The sequence below is a fragment of the Astyanax mexicanus genome, chromosome 1 (genome assembly GCF_023375975.1).
Source record: "Astyanax mexicanus isolate ESR-SI-001 chromosome 1, AstMex3_surface, whole genome shotgun sequence".
Classification (NCBI taxonomy): domain Eukaryota; kingdom Metazoa; phylum Chordata; class Actinopteri; order Characiformes; family Acestrorhamphidae; genus Astyanax; species Astyanax mexicanus.
The window spans coordinates 109,820,155-109,844,619 of NC_064408.1; the positions used below are offsets into that span (position 1 = coordinate 109,820,155).

Here is a 24,465-nt window from a genome sequence, read left to right on the forward strand (position 1 = left end):
TTAATTATGGACACACACTTACTGAAACCTATAGTCATACAATTGTTCTCCATGGTCTAGTTTCATAAAATGAGAACTAATCCTACAGCCATCGAACAAGGCTTCTGCGTAAACATAAAACAAAAGAACAAAGCTATAAATAAGCAGCCATAGAACAAGGCTTTTTGTAAATCATCAGCCATAGAACAAGGCTTTTTGTAAATCATCAGCCATAGAACAAGGCTTTTTGTTAATTTTCAGCCATAGAACAAGGCTTTTTGTAAATCATCAGCCATAGAACAAGGCTTTTTGTTAATTTTCAGCCATAGAACAAGGCTTTTTGTAAATCATCAGCCATAGAACAAGGCTTTTTGTTAATTTTCAGCCATAGAACAAGGCTTTTTGTAAATCATCAGCCATAGAACAAGGCTTTTTGTTAATTTTCAGCCATAGAACAAGGCTTTTTGTAAATCATCAGCCATAGAACAAGGCTTTTTGTAAATCATCAGCCATAGAACAAGGCTTTTGTGTAAATCAGCAGCCACAGAACATGGCTCTTGCGTAAAATATTATTGGTAAAAGCCACTGAACAAGGGCAACTTTTTCCTCTCTCTTAACCTAAATATCGTTTTGTACGAGTCATCTCCAAAACCACCAGGGAGTACAGAATCTAGAAAAATGATCTCTCTCTCCACAACCAGTAAAACCTGCAATGGACATATTTCAAAATGATAAGCTAATCAACAAACTTCATTCTAAAAATCTGAATATCTATTTTTTGAAACTGTAACTCAACACATAGCAAATAGTGATCCAGTTGATTCTGTTGCATACTCCATGCAGGGAACAAAATCGCATCCTTGGAACACAGATTGTTCTGGTGTAGAGAAAGAAAATGCAACCATTCAACTACTGTGCATTGTACAGAAATCATTGCATTAATGTGCAACTGTCTGTCTGTGTGTGTGTTTAACTTCACTTTACCGGTAAACTTGAGAGTGGGTCCACATTCATCGTTTTCCATGTGGGAACCACATACATGTCAGCAATGTAAACATCTTTCCCCTATTTACAACACAACAAGATTAGCAAATGTATACAAGTACCCATGAAGAAGTATACAAAATAACAATGTTTGAGCTTCTGTAATTAATTACATGTTTTTGAGCAGCTTCTCTGATGATCTTAAAACATGCATTCCCAATCTAGACGTAATAAAACAAAATAAAGGCATAAATTACACACAAAAAAAAACTATTTCTGTGCCTTTGAGCAAGCATGCTGCAACATGAATATACTTACAGTAGACTCCATGCACTGATTTAACCCAAGACTCCACAAGTCCTCACGTGTAAGACAGATATTGTCATCTTTAACAATCAATTCTGCTGCTGGAAGGCTTTTGTCCAGGACATATTTCAACTGCAATTAAAAGAGTTAGCAAGGGAGGGGGGGTGAGAATGGTGTGAGAGTGTAAGTATGTGAGAGATGGTCTGAATATACGATTGCAAAAAATTATTGGTAGTGTCTAACAGTGTGTGAAGGAGAGTGAAATTTGGAATGGGCTAGGTGGAATCATCCCCTAATAGTTTTTCCTGGAGAGGACCCAAGTCTTTTTCCCATTTCTCTCCAGAAAAAGCATAAGGATGGTCTGTTGCTTCATCAGGTGTACCATACTCATGGTCCTGAAGTGACACACATGGAACTGCTCCATGATCTGAAGAGACAATAAAAAAAATTAAGTCTAATATTAATAAAATAAACTTTACAATATACACCTTACATGTCAACCATTACAAAAAAAACACTACTTAGCTCTTACTTTCCAACCTGTAGAAAGGCCTTAGCCGTGAGACATTGATGCAACATCGAGTCCCATTATCTTTCACCACTGATGCCACACCCTTTTTAGAGATACTATCCACAGTGAAAGGACCTTTGTGGCGGTCAGCAAGGGTGTCTTTTCTCTGTTTTATATTGAAATCTTGAGAAATCAAGACCTCATCGCCAGGACTGATTGTGCTCATTAGCTTTCTCTTACGGTTCCTGTAAGACTTTTGTTGTCTTTTCTGCGCATTTTCAATGTTGCTAAGCACCTGAAAAAAAAAAAATTACACTTTACTACATGCCATTGAATTAAAAAATGAATTTGGACCTAACCTTCTCATTTAAAATTTTCATTTCATTTACTCGGGTGTCAAGATCATCTTCTGGGTCAGCAATTTTAAAGTCTTGTCCCATGGGACAGGCGTTCATAACCTCTGGCAAATGAGGGTGCCGATGGAAGAATAAGAAATACGGGGTGTGCCTGGTTGAAGACTGGTTAAAAACAAATTAAGTTATCAGAAATAAAACATTATATATCGATTACATTATATATCGACCATAATGAATGTATAATGAATACCCACTTGCTTAGCAGTGTTAATACCATACACAACTGCAGGTAAATGGATGTCCCAATCATTATGGCTTTCATTTACATACTTCCGCAATACACGTTTGACATTTTGATTTGTTCGCTCATCCTATATATATAAAAAACAACAACAATTAAAACATTTCCTAATTTTTTTTAACATTACAGGGAAATGTCAAATAAAATTATGTTGAAAATTACCTGCCCATTTGTCTGAGGGTGGTAGGCACTTGAGACAGCATGTTTGATTTTCAGAGTTGCAAAGATGTTTTCATTCAGCTGTGTGCAAATCATCAAAAAGGAAATACAGTGTGCATAGCAGAATGTCAGAAAACAGAAAACATGTGTGCTAATTAAGATAAATATCAATGTTAAGAATTCACATTATACTAGACTTTTACCTCATTAACGAACTCTCTCCCTTGGTCAGTAATAATTTTCTTGACCATGCCGAACAAGTAGAGTGTCTTTATGATGGCTGCTGACACTTCAGTTGCAGTCTTATTTTGCAGTGGCTCAGCAACAACCCACTTTGTATATAAATCAGTCATGGTCAACACATACTTGTTTTTTTTACCAGTTTCTCGCAGTGGGCCAATTAAATCCAGGCCAATCACCTCCCATGCAGCCTTCACCTAAACACATATTTTCCATTACCTTTCAAAACTTTATTTTCAAAACTTTACTTTAAATTTATTTTCTCTATTAAACAAAACAGAATTTGGAATACCTTAATAGAATGTAACACTGGTGTCCCCGTCTTCATGGGGTCATTTAGTTGGCAGCGGCGACAACACTTCACCTAAAAAAAAACAAAAAAAGAAGAATTAAGTTGGGACAGTGTCTAAACATGTACAAAAAGTAAAATAAAATGCATATCATAAATACATATTAGAACAAGGGGTGTGCTATATAATTTCGTGCACAATAATATTTGTCGTTACATTACTTTGTTTTTGTTACACTATTTTTATACAAAATCAGAATCTTGGTAACTATCTATGAAAGATTTCTTTTGTTTCTACTGAATAAATAATATGAGGCTGAAGTTGGTTTGATATTCGCAGCTGCCGCTTCACTGAACCACCGTGAACTAAAGGGAGCGTTCACAAACTGTTCCGCATATTATATTTAACACCTCACATATCAACACTGAAGGAGCTATAATGAAGAAAAGCAGTACAGCTGTTTATTAACTATGTAAATATACATTATGTTATAAAATGCAATTTTATATACACGACCTTCCACTTATTTTCTGTTCTAGTGTAATTCATTCATTTCCTAAGTAGAAAACATCTTAAATAGAGAATTAGCCTCCTACCTTAAGGGAAAACCTGGCATTAGCCTGGCCAGAGCTAACTGTTAACTGTAAAATATTTATTTTAATTACTGAATATTAAATTAATAAATTTTATATATAATTTAAAAAATACAATAATATTTTAAAAGCCGTTGCGCTCAAAAAAAAATCCAGTGTGATTTTAAGAATTTTTTCATCTTGGGCCAGACCAAATACTGATACTGATAAATGATATGAAATTCTAGTCTCCTATTTTAAGGAAAACCTAGAATTAGCCTGGCCCGAGCTGATTTTATACTGTAAAATGAATTAGCAACATAGCATACACAGCCATAATGCAGCAAAAATTTAATATAAGCTGATGGTCCAGTACGATTTTGAAGGATATTTAATCTTGGGCCATGCCAAATACACATGATATAATGAGTTTTAGTCTTCTACTTTAAGAAGAACCTGAAATACTTTATACTTTAAAACGAACTGGCAACATGGCATACAAGCTATAATGCACAAAAATTAATGAATATAAAGCCAGTGCGATTTTGTGAATACTAGAACTCTTCATCTCATGTTTATTTGTTCTGGTCCAAAATGAAAAAGTCCTTCAAAATCATACTGGAACGTCAGCTTAATATTCAATTTTTGGTGCATTATGGCTCGTATGTCATGTTGCTAATTCATTTTACAGTATAAAATCAGCTCGGGCCAGGCTAATTCTAGGTTTTCCTTAACATAGGAGACTTCAATTTCATATCATGTGTATTTGGTCAGGCCCAAGATGAAAAAATTATTTGAAATCACATTGGAACATTAGCTTTTTATTCATTTTTTGTGCAGTATGGCTCACAAAGGTTTTTAAAATATAATTTTATTAAATATTTTTTTCATTATATATTAAATTGTTAATTATATATTCAATAATTAAAATAAATATTATACAGTATACAATTAGCTCTGGCCAGGCTAATGCCAGGTTTTCTCTTAAAGTATGAGGCTAATTCTCTAGTTTAGATATTTTCTACTTAGTAAATGAATGAATTACACTAGAACAGCACGTTAAAGTAAAACTGGAGAAAGTAAGTGATGGAAGGTAGTGTACATACAACCAAACGAATCAGGAGCTGCGAATATCAAACCAACTTCAGCCTTGTATGAATAATACTGTAATATTTATACTAAATAAAACATTTATATGTACTGTGTTGCAGTTTTACGCTCTGGAAATAAATAAGAAATTGTGTTATAACTTCACAACATACCCACTCAGTTACATCTTTCATTAGGGTAGGCCAGAAGTATCCAGCAATCACCCTGTCTCTCGTGCCTCGTACACCGTTGTGGTTGCCGGTGCCGGAGTTATGGCACTCCATCAAAACAGACCTTTTTTCCTCCTCAGTACAAACAACTAGTCTCATATACGTTTTATTTGGTCCAGTGTAAAACAATCGGTTGTCTGCCGAAAAAAAAACACGTTTCATATTTAATTACTTATTGATATAATAAAATACTCCGAGCTAAATTAGCTAGCATAGTTAACCTAGCTATACTAACTAGTTCACATAACGGGACACTTCGCTTCCTCAGCTAACGCAAACCTTTCTAAAATATGATATGATTTTAACTTACCTTTTGCTATGAAGTTTTCAGACACACGCCGCATTTCCTTGCGCATTTTTTTGTTGCATGGTGGGGTAAATGTTCCACTTAAAATGTACTCTTTCAGAGCTCTGTAAAAACGTCCTTCATTTTGAAACCGCGTTTTACAAGCTGTTTGCGACAGTGTGAGCAGAACCACAACTTGGCATTGCCTACCTGATCTGTGCCCCTGCTCAGTTTGCAATGCGCATGCGTGCGCATGCGCGGAACAAATCGGGCAGGGGGTACAGATCGGGTAGTGACAAGCAGTAGAACCAAAACTTTTGCGGCTCAAAAACCAATCCTGCTTTAGAGCGAGGATAGGACTGCCTACCTAACTATCATACAAATGCAGAAATACAGAAATAAATAAATTAATAAGTGTGGCAATAAATCAATAAATAAATGTAGAAATGTTGAAATAAATGAATGAATAAATAAATGAAAAAATAAATAAATGCACATATAAATGAATAAATAAAAATAAATATAAAAAATTAGAAATGTATTTATTAATTTATTTATTTACCTATACAATTATTCATGCGTGTATTTATTTTTTATATATTTATTTATTTATTTATTCATTTCTATGTGTATTTATATATGTATTTATTTATTTCAACATTTATTTATTTATTCATTTATTTATTTCAACATTTATTTATTTCTACATTTATATGTGCATTTATTTATTTATTTATTTATACGTATGTCATTTTTGGTCCTCCATACTGTAATACTTAAATATATAAATACATCTACATTAATTATAAGGAAAATGTGTTGATTATAAAGATTAAAATAATATAAAGACAATTAAAATAAAGATAATTTAATAATTCATTGATGTCTCCTCCTCAGTAAATTTATATCTTACTCCCTGAGAGCATTACACACCCACCAGTATAGTTTTTCTTATTTATATTTTCTGAGTAGGCTCTAAAAGCAAGTTATACCTTCTCTACACATATTAAATTGTACGCTTGTTTCTATAGATACAACTATCAACTAATAGAATCAAAGTACAGTAATAGTTTAATGTTAAATATGTTTATTGCAGTCATATTTACAAATATAATGCTGTTATGTTTTTTCTTTTGTATGACATGACCATTTTAAATTCAGCATCACATTCTTGAAATAAGTACTTGGAAAATTGGGCACCAGCAGAAGCGAAAGTAGGGGCAGCAACATTAAAACATATTAATTTACTGACAATAATAAAATGTATCTATGATTTTCCTATTTCCTTTTTTTGCCAATATAAAACATGAATAATTTAATTGCTCTGAAAAGCTCCACTATTTTACTTAATGTTGTTAAATTCTCCTGTTGTGTCTAACAGGATAACTGTGTGTGTGTAATTTAATTTTAAACTTTTTCAAGTAAAACATTTTTGTTTCTAGTATACTAATATACTGCATACACAAACAACTTCTAGTGTGATTTTACAAATTAGAGAAATGTTGACTAAAGCTTATTTGGTAGTAGTGAGTGTGTTTATATAAAAATGTGCTAGCTAAGTTAATAACATACACTTTTAACGAAGTAGCAGAGTGTGCAGGAACGTATTACTGAACTCTGGAATAAACAATACAAATAAAGATTTTTTTATATTAACTCACAGACACAGCACCATTTTATTTAACTAAAAAGCTAGCTAAAACAAACATTACACAGTGACTTGTAGAGACACACAACCACTAAGTTAACCTAGCTGACTAGCTAGCTAATGTACAACATCTAAACAAAAGTTCTGTGGAAGCATTTAGGTTAGCTAGTAAAGACCAATTCGCTAGCTAACTACCAAATTGGTTAACTAGCCAGCCTAAATGCTTTTACAGTATGTATGTTTGTAAAAGCATTTAAGCTAACGCTAGCAAACTGGCTGGTTTCTATCCTAGCTAGCTAACTGTTTATAGCTTAGCTAACGTAAATACCGAAACAGTACTTCTGTTCTGGCCTTGTACACTAGTTAACAATTTGAATTTCAAGTAAAAACATACTTTTTGGTTGTCTGTTAGTAACTGTTATAGCAACATTAACATTTACATTAACATGAAATGTGTTTAATGCTACATTCTGAGATAATTTAGCTTCAGATAATATCACCTTGATATGCTGCTAAGTTAGCTAGCTTAGCTAACTGAAGAGGCAACACAGATATAAATCATATTTGACGGCCAAAATATTTATTAAGTCAAAATAAATTATATTTCAAAAAAGGTACGTAATACTTAGTTAGGTTTGCTACCTACCTACAAACTTCAAAGGTTTCAGGATAGCTGACAGTTGAGGAACGTTGTAATGTTTGAGGAATCCGCGCGCCAAGTGCTACGAGAAACCGCACGGGTTGAACTGGGCTGATGCGCAGGGGCACCAAGGTAAATATCATCTAGATTCATTTACACTCTAAACGTGATCACACGTTTGGGGTGTGCGCGACGGTTGGTTTTGGGGTCTAGGGATGCTGATCGTGTGTGTGCGTGTGTGTGCTTGTAGCAGTACTATAACAGGCTCTGTGTGTGTGTGTGTGTGTGTGTGTGTACTATAACAGGTTGTGTGTGTGTGTGTGTGTGTGTGTACTATAACAGGCTCTGTGTGTGGGTGTGGGTGTGTGTACTATAACAGGCTCTGTGTGTGTGTGTGTGTGTACTATAACAGGCTGTGTGTGTGTGTGTGTGTGTGTGTGTGTACTATAACAGGTTGTGTGTGTGTGTGTGTGTGTTTGTGTGTGTGTGTGACCTCTCATATTCCGTCCCGCCCCAAGGATGGACACCACATGGTTTGGATGATGGGTATTTTTATTCTGCAACGAGTTCAGCATTCACATAACACATCAGATCAGTTTCTGGTCAGCTTAGCCAGCCCACAGCAGGGATATCTCAGACTGCTGGTTTTTTTTTTGTATGTACAGTTTTGACATTTTTCTTGCCCATGGTACATAAAAATAGAAAAAACAGTGATCGTATAGTAAATATTAATTAAGCAACTAAACATTTATAATGGTATCTATTTACGTAATTATATTATTATTATAAATATTATGAAGTATTATATTATAACGGTATTCTCATAATTAGTATACATTATATTAATCTAACTAAGTTAACTTTATCCTTACAAAATAATGACTAAGACAAAATAAAATAAAAACATTCTTATAAAATTATACTACAGTTGCACAACTCACATCATCCATTTTGTAGATTTTCACAGTAGAAACATTGAAAAAAGAGATACAATACTGCCACCTTTTGGACACCAGATATAACACACCTAGCAAAGCTAGGCTCATGGCTAAAACACATTTTTTTAATTCCTCAAATATTTAACTTATTAATATAACCAAAGGAATAACACGAATTATATATTTAAACCCACCTGCAACGAGTTCAGCATTCACATAACACATCAGATCAGTTTCTGGTCAGCTTAGCCAGCCTAAACAGAGTTAGCTATTGTTAGCAACAGAGACATGTGGCCTGTTAGCTAAATCAGCTAGCTTAATTAGCTAGCTAATTGGCACACAAAAATGACTTAATCCATGTAACTAACACATGCACATTCATTATATAGTCGTTTAGAGCTGTTAAGTATTAAAATATACTAGCACTTAGTACTTATTTTATTATTTTAGTGATTTTTACTGGAGCTCTGTAGAGAGCCAACTCACCCACAGTAGGGATATCTCAGACTGCTGGGGGTCTCCCAGCATGCACTCATTTTATACTAAAAACTGGCAGCCTTTGACCAGCAGGTGGTGCTGAACTCATTTGCAGTAATTTCTATATTATTAACTATTTATATATACTTTTAACACTGTTACATATACCCCCCTGAAATTCTGTCAAATGGGTGAAGCATGAACTTGATAATAATAAAATAGAAAGAAAAGAAAAGAAAAGAAAAAGAGGGGGGGGGGGGACATACTATGGAACATTTCTGTGTACACGTCAATTAGAAAATTCTCCTTGAAGAGTATGTGGAAAAAAAGAGAGGTACCAAGCTCCTTTGATCAACATAGACATAAAAGGTGCCCTTCTACACCTTATAAACTAACACATAGTTCCAATCAAACAAAAAGCACAACTGTTATAAGAAGCTTTTAACCATCAATAATGCACAAAATTATACTGTTTATACTGAAAGCATATCTCTCACAAAATCAAACAGGGAACTAACAGTAGGTCTGGGACCATGCAAGACTTGGTCATTCATCTCACAAATAAGACGTGTGGGAGGCCTAATGACTCTACCAACCCTAGTGTGAGCTGTAGTGGGCTGTGTGCATATTACAGGATCCTGAGTGGGTGATTCTAGTGTGTCTATGTCTGGCTGAATGTGATCATGCGACGTAAGTGGTGGCTGAGGTGAACTATCAGTGCTGCTGACTGAGGAACTGTCACTGATATGATCTAGGGCTGACTGTCTAGAAATACTATCTGAGTATTCAAGCGAAGAGATCATGTCAGGCCTTTCATCAAGATGTTCAGTAGAGTTTTGTGGCACTGTGTTCACATTAACATGTGATTCGCCAGCATCATCACACTGCAATAGCCAGGACATAGTACGTTTGTCACTTCCTTCTACTTCATCAGGCACAACAGCATTGTGTTCGTAAGTGAGGTCACCCTCGTCTAGATGTGTTGAAGTCTCATCCATGCCACTATCCAGAGGAAAGAAGTTCACAGGCAGCATAAGATTCCTGTGAATGACTTTCTCTCTGCCTGTCAGAGAATCCTTGACTCTGTAGACATTTATGGCTGGCCTCACAGAAACAACTTCATAAGGGGTTGACCCCCACTTGTCAGCAATCTTTCGCTTCCCTTTTTCACCTCGGTTAGCCAACAGCACCCTGTCACCCACAGTCAGTGGTGAGCCCTTGACTTTGCGGTTGTACAATTTGGCATGACGGTCTTGCTCACAAATAGCATTTTTCTGGGCGATTTGTGCTGCTTCAGACAGGTCTCTTTTCAGATGCTGTACGAACTCATGATGGCTGACAACACGATCATTCTCAAGGATGTTTTGAAACATGACGTCAATAGGCAGACGGGGAACTCGCCCGAACATCAGGTAAAAGGGAGCAAAGCCGGTAGTCTCATGTACAGTGCAGTTATAGCTGAAAGTGAGTGTTTGCAGCATCTGGGGCCATCTTGACTTGCATTTAGGAGGAAGAGCTCTTATCATGTTCCCCAGAGTTCTGTTGAATCGCTCAGAGATCCCGTTGCCCATTGGGTGGTAGGGCGTGGTGTGGGATTTTTGTACACCTGCCATCTCAAGTAGATCTTTGATGAGCCTGCTCTCAAAGTTAGCTCCTTGATCTGAATGGATCCTTTTAGGAAATCCATAAACACAGAAGAAGTCGTTCCACAAGCGGCGGGCAACTTGCTTGGCAGATTGGTTTCTACAATGGAAGGCATGAGCCATTTTTGTAAAATGGTCAGTGACCACGAGGACATCAACAGTTTTCCTGTCACTCAACTCTGCAGTCCAGAAATCTATGCAAACCAGTTCCATTGGCTCAGAGGTGCGAATATTTTTCAGAGGAGCACGTGCATCAGGCTCAGGAGTCTTCCCAACTATGCATCTTTGACAGTGTTTCACATAATATGCAACATCTCTGTTCATACCTGTCCAGAAAAATCTCTCGCAAGCCAGGGAAAGAGTTCTTGCACATCCCTGATGACCAGCAGCATCATGCACACCATGGAGGACTTGTTTTTTCAGTGATTCTGGGATGATGAATTGGAAGACTTTTCTGTTCAGGTGACGGTGTCTCTTTACTCTGTACAGTATGCCATTTCTGACTTTAAGTTTTTTCCAGTGCTTTAGAAGTCTTGTTACACAGGTGGATTCTGTCTCTTTCTCATGTCTTGTTGGTTTCTTGCCTCGCTGTACATAGTACAACACTCTGCTGACTGTAGCATCCTGTTCTTGTAGACTTAACAGTTGACTGTGTGGAATGACAATAGACGGGTCTTCTTGGGGAAGCTGAAGTGAGGCTGGACTCACACAAGGAAGCTGGGAAATACCACCATTTCGATGAGCATCCAGAACAGCAGACACTTCTTCAGCACTGACAGAGAAGCCAGCAGAATGGAGGGGGTCCTGCATCAAAACTGGATCATCCTCAGACTCATTTTGGCTGTCGACAATCAAGCAATTAGTGGTAAGACGGAATGCATCTTGCACAGTACCTGTGACGACTCCATTGACTTCATCCAAGAGAGATGTGTAGGGCTCTTTCACAAGACGATGGCTTATGCAGGACTGAACAAATGGTTCACGGCTGAGAGCATCAGCAACAGTGTTCTTGGTCCCTGGGACATACTTCAAATCAAAATCATACGCAGCAAGCTTGGCCACCCATCTTTGTTCGCATGCATCCAACTTGGGTTTAGTTAGGATATAGGTCAGAGGGTTATTGTCAGACCATGCAGTGAAATGTCTCCCTTTTAGCCAGTGGCTGAATTTGTCAGTAATAGCCCACTTCAAGGCCAAAAATTCTAGTCTATGAGCAGGATAATTCAGTTGTGAGCGGGACAAAGTTTTGCTAGCAAAAGCTACTGGTCTTGCAACTGTTTCACCAGGTGGAATCTGGGAAAGGACGGCTCCAATTCCATCAAAGGATGCATCAACAGCGAGAATGAAAGGCTCATTAAAATCAGGATGGGCTAAGGTTACACTGTGGGTGAGATCATGCTTCAGGGTATCAAAAGCATTCTGACACTCAGAAGACCAGTCATCTGCCGAAAGTTTCACAGAAACAGGCTTCCTCTTGTAAGGTTTTCTTCCTCTTTGAGCTTTGCCCTGATTTCTCTGTTCAGATGTTAACTTGAAGAGTGGTCTAGCTTTGGCTGAGCAATCTTCAATAAAATGCTGGTAGTAAAGGACCATGCCCAAAAAGGACCTAATCTTCTTCTGTGAAGGTGTGACACCATCACTTTCCATCAGATCAGATTTCTGAATCTGGCTAATGGCTTCCACTTTACTAGGATCAGTCTGCACACCTGTTTCACAAATGACATGACCAAGAAACTTCACAGACCGTCTTAAAAAATTGCACTTTTTTGGTGCTAGCTTGAGATTGTGGTTCTTGAGGCGAGAGAGGATCATCTCTAAACGTTCTAAAGCCAGCTGTTCCGTCGGTGCGAAGGTCATAAGGTCGTCTAGATAGCACAGAACACTCGTGAAGTTCTCATCTCCAAATATAGCTAGCATCATTCTCATGAATGTCGCCGGACTATTCGAGAGACCTTGAGCCATACGATTATATTCGTGGAGTCCAAAGGGAGACGAGAAAGCAGTGTATTTTTTGTGTTGCTCGTGCAGTGGCACATTATAAAAGCCAGATGTTAAGTCCATGGTGGAAAAGAAAACATTGCCTCCAAGGGCAGCAAGGGCATCTGCCTGGTGGGGCAGTGGGTGAGCGTCCTTCACTGTCTTAGCATTCAGCCATCTGAAGTCAGTACAGATGCGCAAATCACCATTCTTCTTCCATACAAGGACTAAGGATGAAGCATACTCACTATGTGACTTTCTAATGATACCTTTTTCTTCCATTTCATTGAGAGCTGTTCTTAACTTCTCATACTGGCTTGGTGGCACGCGGCGGTAGGGAAGGCGGAACGGTTTGTCATCTATGAGATGTATCTTGTGCACAAAGCCAGTAGCTTCACCACAGTCCATCTTGCCCCGGGAGAAGATTGACTCATACCTTTCGATGATTTGCAAAAGTCGGTCTCTCCACACGTCAGACACTTCACAGGCATCCAGATCCAGCTCCTGTAGTCCAAGCTTCTCCAAGACCATCTTCACCTCTTCACCAGACCTTGTCAGAGGAGTGTCAAGAACACACTGAGAGTAAGATTGGATGCTATCGGGTTGAGAAAGATCCTCTACAGCAATGCATGGAAACACATCTGCAAGTTTAGCATTTCTTTTCAGCACAACGACTTCACTAGAGGGGTTGATAAGTTTCATAGGCAGCCATCGATCTCCCCACATTGGTGTGATGACCCTGCCAACCAAGACATTTTTTGGCCTACACCTTGATTGAGTTGGCTCAACAATAACAGTACTCCCCACTGATATGGCTGCAGACTCAGGCAATTTGCCCCAAACAAGATGCTCACATCGCGGCTGTAATGAGATGCATTGCTTTAGCCTTAATGTACCAACTCTTTCAGGTACAGACTCGCCTCTCCACCTTTCAGTGTTAGAAATGAGAGAAAGGAATTGGTGTAAGTCATCATCCCCGACAACACTGGACTCTGACATTATCCGCCAGTAGCTATCTGTCTTGCGCATCCACTGTATGAGTGCTTTAATGGCATTGCTGCCCAGTATCACGTCATCAGTCTGACCAGGGACCACAAGCACTGGGATGAGCATCCTGCAATCATACACAGTCATTTCCACATTATAAAGAGCTTTTGGAGTGACACTTTGTCCACCACATCCGAATATTATGATGTCATCAGCAGAGTATTTCACCATATCAGGATTTTGCTGCAGAAGGCTTGACTCAGCAGACTCACTCAATGTGCATGCCATGGAGCCACTATCAATCATAGCTTTTAACACAACTCCTCCTGCTGTAGTAACTGTAGTATAGAACAAGCTGTCTGATTTCTGAATCTTGTGCAGATTTTGAAGTATAACTGTTTTATCTGAAGGTGCATCAGATGCAAATGACTTGTACACTGACTGAAAATCATCTGAAGTGCTACTGGGAGGGTCAGAATTAGGATCTGCACCGTCCTCCCCTAGATGCAGATCCACTAGTTTTCCAATGGCTGAGAAGGAGCAGGCTTTCTCTTCTCTGGACAGGAGCTCCGTGAGTGAGCAGGTGAGTAACACTGAAAGCACAGTTTATGGTTTCGACAGTGAGTGAGGCCAGAATGTGAAGCATCGCCACAGACTGTGCATGGCATGCTGTTTAAGCCACCAATTCTGGGCAGTCGTGGTTTACCTCTGTAGCTTGGGTTGGTCTGCGCTGGAGCTGACTTCTCCAACAGAATCTTTTCTAACATGCCAATGACACGTTCAAGAGCAGTGGATTCTGCGTTCTTAGGTGGCTGGCAGTCTTGGGTCTCTACTGGTGACATCACTGCTTGAGAAAGTTCCACTTTGTTCATAGACACTCTTTCATTAGGTGTTTTGGCTACCTTTGTTCTCAAACTCATCTCAGAATGGTACTCATCTAGAACATCTTGAACTTCTTCAGCAGACCACTTGTCAATTGTCTTTGATCTAAATGTCACAGCAAGTTCTTTAGAGGGACAGTTTCTAATGAACATTCGCGTCACCTCAGCAGTGGGGCAGTCAAAAGACTTACCCTGTTCCTTCAGTCGGTCGACAGCTATGTCAACTGCCTGGTTGAGCCTGAGCCAGTAATCATACGCATCTTCGTCAGCCTTGGGCAGCGTGGAGTAAAAGTCTGCCAGTGGAAGTGGAGAGCATGGGACAGAATCAAAGTGCTTGCGCAAAAGACTGTAAATGGACTCTGGATTCTTTATTATATCGATGCCACTGTTTCTTGTTCCAAACTTGACAATGTCCTTTGCTCTACCCCTGAGACGTATGAGTATCTCTTCAGCTTGTTGCTCTTTTGCAATGTCCACTTTTTTTATGTAGTTCCTCATAAGATCTTCCCACTCACGCACTGTTACAGAATCTGAGCTATCCCCCTTGAAGTTAGGTGGGTCTTTCACTTTTCTGTGGGATACAAGTTGGACTTGTGAGTTGTCAAGACTCTGTGTATGACTGACATTGGGTGTGCTATGGGAAGCAATGTGACCAGCATGTGGTGGGCTAAGGTGAGTAATAATGCTGCCTGCGAGTTCTTGACCAATACGCTTAATCACATCACTCATTTGACTGACCAGATCGCTAGACTGTACGAGAGGGTTTAGATAAGGACTGCTATCGACCTGAGGGCTAGGTGCAGCTGCAGTGTTAAAGTGCTGAGGAGGGTTCCTGTTCTCACTGACTAAAGGAAGCCCAACTGGTACCTGACCACCTCCCACATCTGTGCCACCACCCTGAACAGGACTTTCAAACTGTAGCATCATAGGGATCCCCAAAACACCTCTACCTCTCCCCACACTTGTGCTTATGGGAGTGTGCATATTTTCCTGAGCAAAACTCATCATTACACTACAAACAAGTAAAGTAAAATGAATTCCCAGAGTAAGATAAAGAAAATTAGGCTCTGAATTCTACACTCTGAATCACTAATCATGAAAGGACTGGTTGTAACAGTTCTCAACACTGTGCACCTGGCTCCACACAGACAGAGGGCAACGGAACACGTCCCGGTTCGGCATGAAGATCTTCAAGGATGAGCTTGCAGCACCAGCCGACCTTTGTGTTGAAGACCATCGACGACGGAGTCACGGCACCAATGTGACCTCTCATATTCCGTCCCGCCCCAAGGATGGACACCACATGGTTTGGATGATGGGTATTTTTATTCTGCAACGAGTTCAGCATTCACATAACACATCAGATCAGTTTCTGGTCAGCTTAGCCAGCCCACAGCAGGGATATCTCAGACTGCTGGGTTTTTTTTTGTATGTACAGTTTTGACATTTTTCTTGCCCATGGTACATAAAAATAGAAAAAACAGTGATCGTATAGTAAATATTAATTAAGCAACTAAACATTTATAATGGTATCTATTTACGTAATTATATTATTATTATAAATATTATGAAGTATTATATTATAACGGTATTCTCATAATTAGTATACATTATATTAATCTAACTAAGTTAACTTTATCCTTACAAAATAATGACTAAGACAAAATAAAATAAAAACATTCTTATAAAATTATACTACAGTTGCACAACTCACATCATCCATTTTGTAGATTTTCACAGTAGAAACATTGAAAAAAGAGATACAATACTGCCACCTTTTGGACACCAGATATAACACACCTAGCAAAGCTAGGCTCATGGCTAAAACACATTTTTTTAATTCCTCAAATATTTAACTTATTAATATAACCAAAGGAATAACACGAATTATATATTTAAACCCACCTGCAACGAGTTCAGCATTCACATAACACATCAGATCAGTTTCTGGTCAGCTTAGCCAGCCTAAACAGAGTTAGCTATTGTTAGCAACAGAGACATGTGGCCTGTTAGCTAAATCAGCTAGCTTAATTAGCTAGCTAATTGGCACACAAAAATGACTTAATCCATGTAACTAACACATGCACATTCATTATATAGTCGTTTAGAGCTGTTAAGTATTAAAATATACTAGCACTTAGTACTTATTTTATTATTTTAGTGATTTTTACTGGAGCTCTGTAGAGAGCCAACTCACCCACAGTAGGGATATCTCAGACTGCTGGGGGTCTCCCAGCATGCACTCATTTTATACTAAAAACTGGCAGCCTTTGACCAGCAGGTGGTGCTGAACTCATTTGCAGTAATTTCTATATTATTAACTATTTATATATACTTTTAACACTGTTACATGTGTACTATAACAGGCTCTGTGTGTGGGTGTGGGTGTGTGTACTATAACAGGCTCTGTGTGTGTGTGTGTGTGTACTATAACAGGCTGTGTGTGTGTGTGTGTGTGTGTGCGTGTGTGTGCGTGTAGCAGTACTATAACAGGCTCTGTGTGTGTGTGTGTGTGTGTGTGTGTGTGTGTGTGTGTGTGTGTACTATAACAGGCTCTGTGTGTGTGTGTGTTTGTGTGTGTGTACTATAACAGGCTCTGTGTGTGGGTGTGTGTGTTTGTACTATAACAGGCTCTGTGTGTGTGTGTGTGTGTACTATAACAGGCTGTGTGTGTGTGTGTGTGTGTGTGCGTGTAGCAGTACTATAACAGGCTCTGTGTGCGTGCGCGTGTGTGTGAGGAGCAGCATAACAGCGGGAGTAAGTATTCTTACTGACAGGAGTCATCTATAACTGTAAATAAAAAGAAAATATACAAGTCAGCTTTGGTAGAAAAGTGCTAACAGTAGGGAACAGTCAGTTTTCCACTTTGTTAGTGCAGTGCTGGTACAGGGTCGTCTGCCGTATTTGAGCCAGGACACACCTGTGTTCAGAGAATCAGCAGGTTAGGTGCGACAGTCGTTCACCAGCACCAAAACGACTGCTCAGTGACACTGATGTAGAACAGTCAGAAAGTGACACTGGGCCAGCTGTGGGCCAGAAGTATTTTTCTGCTTGCGACTCTAAACCAGCAGTGCCGACTTAGAAACGACTCCGGGCCAAAGTCGCTGGCTATCTGGGTATTTTAATATTTTATGTATGTAATGTATTTAAATTTATTAAATCTATGTATTTAATAATTATATTGTCATTGTGTTAGGTATGCTAAAACAGAGACCACAGTTTGGTTTGTAAGTGTTCTATGATATGGCAGATATAATTGTTAGAGTTGCAAATGTTTCTTCCCTGCTAAAAAAAACAGCTCAAGACCAGCTGATCAACCAGAAAAACATACCATATGCTGGTACGATAACTTGTTATCTAGTTCTTGACCAGCGTAGGGTATGTTTTCTATGGATGACCAGCTTTTTTATCAGGGTTCTTATAAAATGAATTTGAGCTCTCACTCACAACAACTCACAACAACCACACATGTAAATTTAGATACACATGTAACCACACATGTAAATCTAGACAGATTGCAATTGAAATATCCTGAGTGGATCCCAATTAAATACTAATTAATAATTATATAAAATATATCAATCTACTTTTTTATTTATGATATCTATTTTATTCTGTTTTATTTTATTCAATTTTATTTTATGTCATCTCTATTTTTATTTATTTAACATTTGCTCTTTGGGTGTAACTAGAGCATGAGAATACAATTTCGTTCCATCTTATGTACCACATGTGATGCGAATGACAATAAAGTCTCCTTAAATCATTCAATATTTAGTGCATACTTGGATCAGTCAAATTTTGAGTGTGGTAATTATCCCACAATTATCGCATAGTGCAGTGTGAAACAAAAAAAGGAACAATTAACTTCTGCATTAGAAAGAAGTACAGATGATGGTTAGTAGTTAGTACTAAACTGGTAAATACATTAATATAAATATTTATTAAACTGAAATAAGTACCATTAGTATTAGTGTGTAGTACACAATTGGTACACAGCATTGTGAATTCTGATAATTAAGGGATGTTAACCTGCTACTAGTGGTAGAAGTAACATTAATGTTCCTGTATCATACAACACAGAATTAAGTAATTAAGCAAATTGCTAAAAGTAAATTAGTGTTGAATTTCCATAAGGTCCATCTAGGAAAGCTAAGCTTTAAAAAACTCGCAATTTGCAAATATCTATTTATTGACAGCAGTTTCACCACGTAATTTACAATAAAACATAATTTAAATAATTACAGATACTTTTCATCATTGATGTTGCTTAAGAGTTACAGATTTTTATTATTAGAACATAGTGCTATTTTTATTTGTGTATACTCAGTAAAGTTAAACACATTTTTATCATTATAAAAATTTACAAATGTTGTTTTTAAGTGCTACAAGTTTCTGTCACTGTTATAAGCACTAATTTACACCTGTGTAACATCAGTTTCACCCCTTTTCCAAACTTCACACCTCCCTTAGGTGTGATAGATCAAGCCATTCATATTAATGACATTAATCTATTGACCTATTGAGGTAATAGAGAACAGTTCTGGCTAGTATATATGTAATATATAGTGTAAATAATGGCAATTACCTTCACTGTAATAGTGTAGTGTAGAGGAACTGATAAGAGTACATTGTGAACTCGGCCTCAAGCTGTCTGTCTGTTCTGGGAGGAGTTTCGTTCAAGTCAGCTTTACAGTGACGCATGGCATTCCTGAGTTCAAGCAGGGCTCCATAGCTCAGTGGTTAGAGCACTGGTCTTGTAAACCAGGGGTCGCGAGTTCAATTCTCGCTGGGGCCTGTGATGTGCTTTTAAGCTGCAAAATAAATAACGACCAAGGACACTTCGTTAGTTGTGATACACACTATAATCATAGTCTCATAAATCCATAAAATAATCGTAATGTGAAATGCCGTTTGTATGAAAGTAAAGGCTTCTGGCTTTTGGGCTCAAACAATTAATTTAAATACTTAATTCATTTTAAAACAGAACTTACCTCCAGAGGTTTTTTAATTGTCCTAATTTGTCTCTTAAACTGTAAAGTTGTCTTTACCGGGATTATACTACACACTATACTTGTGGACAAGAATTTAAAATAACAGCAATAAAAATACAACATAGCTTCAGGGAATGTGCAATAATAGGCTATTGCTTTCTCAGTAGGCTTAACAAAAGCAAATAGTTCAGTAGGATGTGGCTGTACTGTTGCCTAGATGTTTGGGTGCAGTTCCACTCAGGTATACTTAATAGTGGCACATGACATTTGTGATAGTAGGTTGGGCTCCATAGCTCAGTGGTTAGAGCACTGGTCTTGTAAACCAGGGGTCGCGAGTTCAATTCTCGCTGGGGCTTGAGATGTGATTTTAAGCTCAGATAAAATATGACCAAGGACGCTTCTTCACTTGTGAAATGCACTACAATCACAGTCTCAAAAAATAATCTGAATGTGAAATACCTTGTGCATAAAAGTAAAATAACCTGTTTAGACCTCTGTCAATCACCTTTGAGACTTTTACAGCACATATTTTTGACACAGATGAGGTCAGAGATTTGGGAAGGTCGTATAGCTGATTGTTTAAGGTTATGCTAAAGAATTCTGAGACCTGCTTCTTTATTGCTTCATCTACTATGTAAAATGTACCAGTTTTACTGGCAAGAAAACAGCCCGAGAGGATGATGCTACTACCACCATGCTTAACAGTTGAAACAGTTCTCTTGTGTTGAATGTATCACAATTACTCCTCCAAACGTAGACTACTTCTGGCCTTTGGGTCTGTAAAGTTGTCTTTACAGTAATTATACTACACACTATATTTGTGAATAAGAATTCAAACTAACAACAATAAAAATACAACATAGCTTTAGTGAATTTAGAATAATAGTCTGTGGCTTTCTCAGTAAGAGATGTGATTTTAAGCTCCACATAAAATACGACCAAGGACACTTCGTCACCTGTAAAAATGCTACAATCACAGCCTCACAAAAAAATCTAAATGTGAAATATATCATATATAAAAGTAAAATCACCTGTTTAGAGCTTTGTCAAACTCTTTTGAGATTTTTAGAGCACATATTTTTGACAAGGATGAGGTCAGAGATTTGAGAAGGTTGTCTGGCTGATGGTTTAAGGTTATGTCAAAGAATTCTAAGACCTTCTTCTTTATTGCTTAATCTACTATTTAAAATGTACCATAGTTTTACAGGCAGGAAAACAGCCACAAAGAATGATGCTACTACCACCGTGCTTAACAGTTGAAACAGTTCTCTTGTGTTGAATGTATCACAATTACTCCTCCAAACATAGACTATTTCTGGCCTTTGGGGTCAAACAATTTAATCAAATCTTTCATTAATTTTACAACAGAACTTACCTCTAGAGGTTTTTTAATTTTCCTAATTTGTCTCTTAAAATGTCAAGTTTTCTTTACATTAATTATACTACACACTATATTTGTGAACAAGAATTCAAACCAACAACAATAAAAATACAATAGCTTCAGTGAATGTGGAAATATAGCCTATGTTTTTTTTCAGTAGGTTAAACTAAAGCAAATAGTTCAGTAGGATGTGGCTGTTCTGTTGCCTATGTGTCTTGGGTGAGGTTCCACTCAGGTAAACTTAACAGTGATATATGACATGTATATTGTAGGTTGGGCTCCATAGCTCAGTGGTTAGAGCACTGGTCTTGTAAACCAGGGGTCGTGAGTTCAATTCTCGCTGGGGCCTGAGATGTGCTTTTAAACTCTAGATAAAATACGACCAAGGACGCTTCTTCACTTGTGAAATGCTCTACAATCACAGTCTCAAAAATAATCTCAATGTGAAATACCTTGTGTATAAATGTAAAATCACCTGTTTAGAGCTTTGTCAAACACTTTTGGGACTTTTACAGCACATATTTTTGACACAGATTTGGTCAGAGATTTGGGAAGGTCGTCTAGCTGATGGTTTAAGGTTATGCTGAAGAATTCTGAGACCTCTTTCTTTATTGCTTCATCTACTATGTAAAATGTACCAGTTTTACTGGCAAGAAAACAGCCCCAGAGAATGATGCTACTACCACCATGCTTAACAGTTGAAACAGTTCTCTTGAGTTAAATGTATCACAATTACTCCTCCAAACATAGACTACTTCTGGCCTTTGGGGTCTGTAAAGTTATCTTTACAGTTATTGTACTACACACTATATTTGTGAATAAGAATTCAAACCAACAACAATAAAAATACAATAGCTTCAGTGAATGTGGAAATATAGCCTATGGCTTTTTTTCAGTAGGTTAAACTAAAGCAAATAGTTTAGTAGGATGTGGCTGTTCTGTTGCCTATGTGTCTTGGGTGGAGTTTCACTCAGGTAAACTTAATAGTGGAATGTGACGTCTGTTATGACAGGTTGGGCTCCATAGCTCAGTGGTTAGAGCACTGGTCTTGTAAACCAGGGGTCGCGAGTTCAATTCTCGCTGGGGCCTGAGATGTGCTTTTAAACTCAGATAAGATATGACCAAGGACGCTTCTTCACTTGTGAAATGCACTACAATCACAGTCTCACAAAATAATCTGAATGTGAAATACCTTGTGTATAAAAGTAAAATCACCTGTTTAGAGCTCTGTCAATCACCTTTGAGACTTTTACAGCACATATTTTTGACACAGATGAGGTCAGAGATTTGGGAAGGTCGTCTAGCTGATGGTTTAAGGATATGCTGAAGAATTGGAGACTTCCGTCTTTATTGCTTCATCTTCTATGTAAAATGTACCAGTTTTACTGGCAAGAAAACAGCCCCAGAGAATGATGCTTCTACCACCATGCTTAACAGTTTAAACAGTTCTCTTGTGTTGAATGTATCACAATTACTCCTCCAAACATAGATTACTTTTGGCCTTTGGGGTCTGTAAATTTGTCTTTACAGTAATTATACTACACACTATATTTGTGAACAAGAATTCAATATAACAACAATAAAAATACAACATAGCTTCAGGGAATGTGCAATAATAGCCTATGGCTTTCTTAGTAGGCTAAACAAAGGCAAATATTTGAGTAGGATGTGGCTGTTCTGTTGCCTAGGTGTCTTGGGTGGAGTTCCACTCAGGTATACTTAATAGTGGCACATGACATTTGTGATAGTAGGTTGGGCTCCATAGCTCAGTGGTTAGAGCACTGGTCTTGTAAACCAGGGGTCGCGAGTTCAATTCTCGCTGGGGCCTGAGATGTGCTTTTAAACTCTAGATAAAATATGACCAAGGACGCTTCTTCACTTGTGAAATGCACTACAATCACAGTCTCAAAAAATAATCTGAATGTGAAATACGTCGCATATAAAAGTAAAATAACCTGTTTAGACCTCTGTCAATCACCTTTGAGACTTTTACAGCACATATTTTGACACAGATGAGGTCAGAGATTTGGGAAGGTCGTATAGCTGATTGTTTAAGGTTATGCTAAAGAATTCTGAGACCTGCTTCTTTATTGCTTCATCTACTATGTAAAATGTACCAGTTTTACTGGCAAGAAAACAGCCCGAGAGGATGATGCTACTACCACCATGCTTAACAGTTGAAACAGTTCTCTTGTGTTGAATGTATCACAATTACTCCTCCAAACGTAGACTACTTCTGGCCTTTGGGTCTGTAAAGTTGTCTTTACAGTAATTATACTACACACTATATTTGTGAACAAGAATTCAAACTAACAACAATAAAAATACAACATAGCTTCAGGGAATGTGCAATAATAGGCTATTGCTTTCTCAGTAGGCTTAACAAAAGCAAATAGTTCAGTAGGATGTGGCTGTTCTGTTGCCTAGATGTTTGGGTGGAGTTCCACTCAAGTATACTTAATAGTGGCACATGACATTTGGGTCAACAGGTTGGGCTCCATAGCTCAGTGGTTAGAGCACTGGTCTTGTAAACCAGGGGTCGTGAGTTCAATTCTCGCTGGGGCCTGAGATGTGATTTTAAGCTTCAGATAAAATACGACCAAAGGCCACGTCTTTACTTGTGAAATACACTACAGTCACAGTCTCATAAAACAGTCTGAATGCAAAACGCCCTCTGGACAAAACTAAATGCACCTGTTTAGAACTCTGTCAATCATAGACTTTTACAGTGCATATTTTTGATACAGTTGAGGTCAGAGATTTGGGAAGGTTGTGTAGATGATAGTTTAAAATTATGCTGAAGAATTCTGAGACCTCCTTCTTTATTGCTCCATTTATTATGTAAAATGTACCAGTTTTACCTGCAAGAAAAAAGCCCCAGAGAATGATGCTACTACCACCATGCTTCACAGTTAAAACAGTTCTCTTGTATTAAATGTATCACAATTACTCCTCCAAACATAGACTACATCTGGCCTTTGGGACCAAACAACTTATTCAAATCTTTAATTCATTTTACAACAGAACTTACCTCTAGAGTTTTTTTTTTATTTTCCTAATTTGTCTCTTAAAATTTAAAGTTGCCGTTATAGTAATTAAACTACACACTATATTTGTGAAAAAGAATTCAAACTAACAACAATAGGAACACAACATAGCTTTAGTGATTGTGCAATAATAGCCTATGGCTTTCTCAGTAGGTTGAACTAAGGCAAATAGTTCAGTAAGATGTGGCTGTACTGTTGCCTATGTGTCTTGGGTGGAGTTCCATTCAGGAAAAACTTAATAGTGGCACATGACATTCTCTTTAGCAGGTTGGGCTCCATAGCTCAGTGGTTAGAGCACTGGTCTTGTAAACCAGGGGTCGCGAGTTCAATTCTCGCTGGGGCCTGAGATGTGATTTTAAGCTCCAGATAAAATACGACCAAGGACACATCTTCACTTGTGGTATTCACAACAATTACAGTCTCACAAAAGAATCTGAATGTGAAATACCCTGTAAATAAAAGTAAAATCTCCTGTTCAGAGCTCTGTCAATCATATTTGAGACTTTTACAGCGCATATTTTTGACACAGATGAGGTCAGAGATTTGAGA

At 37.9% G+C, this 24,465-nt stretch overlaps 7 non-coding genes across 7 annotated transcripts; all 7 read left to right on the forward strand.

Annotated features, from left to right (window-relative positions):
* The first annotated feature begins 19,219 nt into the window (after positions 1 to 19,219).
* trnat-ugu (transfer RNA threonine (anticodon UGU)) lies at positions 19,220 to 19,292 on the forward strand. The gene has a single exon. It is a non-coding gene; the product is annotated as a tRNA-Thr (tRNA).
* A 479-nt stretch (positions 19,293 to 19,771) lies between these two features.
* Positions 19,772 to 19,844, forward strand: trnat-ugu (transfer RNA threonine (anticodon UGU)). Its single transcript has one exon. It is a non-coding gene; the product is annotated as a tRNA-Thr (tRNA).
* A 1,301-nt stretch (positions 19,845 to 21,145) lies between these two features.
* Positions 21,146 to 21,218, forward strand: trnat-ugu (transfer RNA threonine (anticodon UGU)). Its single transcript has one exon. It is a non-coding gene; the product is annotated as a tRNA-Thr (tRNA).
* Positions 21,219 to 21,885: 667 nt separating this feature from the next.
* Positions 21,886 to 21,958, forward strand: trnat-ugu (transfer RNA threonine (anticodon UGU)). The gene has a single exon. It is a non-coding gene; the product is annotated as a tRNA-Thr (tRNA).
* A 666-nt stretch (positions 21,959 to 22,624) lies between these two features.
* trnat-ugu (transfer RNA threonine (anticodon UGU)) lies at positions 22,625 to 22,697 on the forward strand. Its single transcript has one exon. It is a non-coding gene; the product is annotated as a tRNA-Thr (tRNA).
* A 665-nt stretch (positions 22,698 to 23,362) lies between these two features.
* On the forward strand, positions 23,363 to 23,435 carry trnat-ugu (transfer RNA threonine (anticodon UGU)). The gene has a single exon. It is a non-coding gene; the product is annotated as a tRNA-Thr (tRNA).
* Positions 23,436 to 24,187: 752 nt separating this feature from the next.
* On the forward strand, positions 24,188 to 24,260 carry trnat-ugu (transfer RNA threonine (anticodon UGU)). The gene has a single exon. It is a non-coding gene; the product is annotated as a tRNA-Thr (tRNA).
* Positions 24,261 to 24,465: the final 205 nt, after the last annotated feature.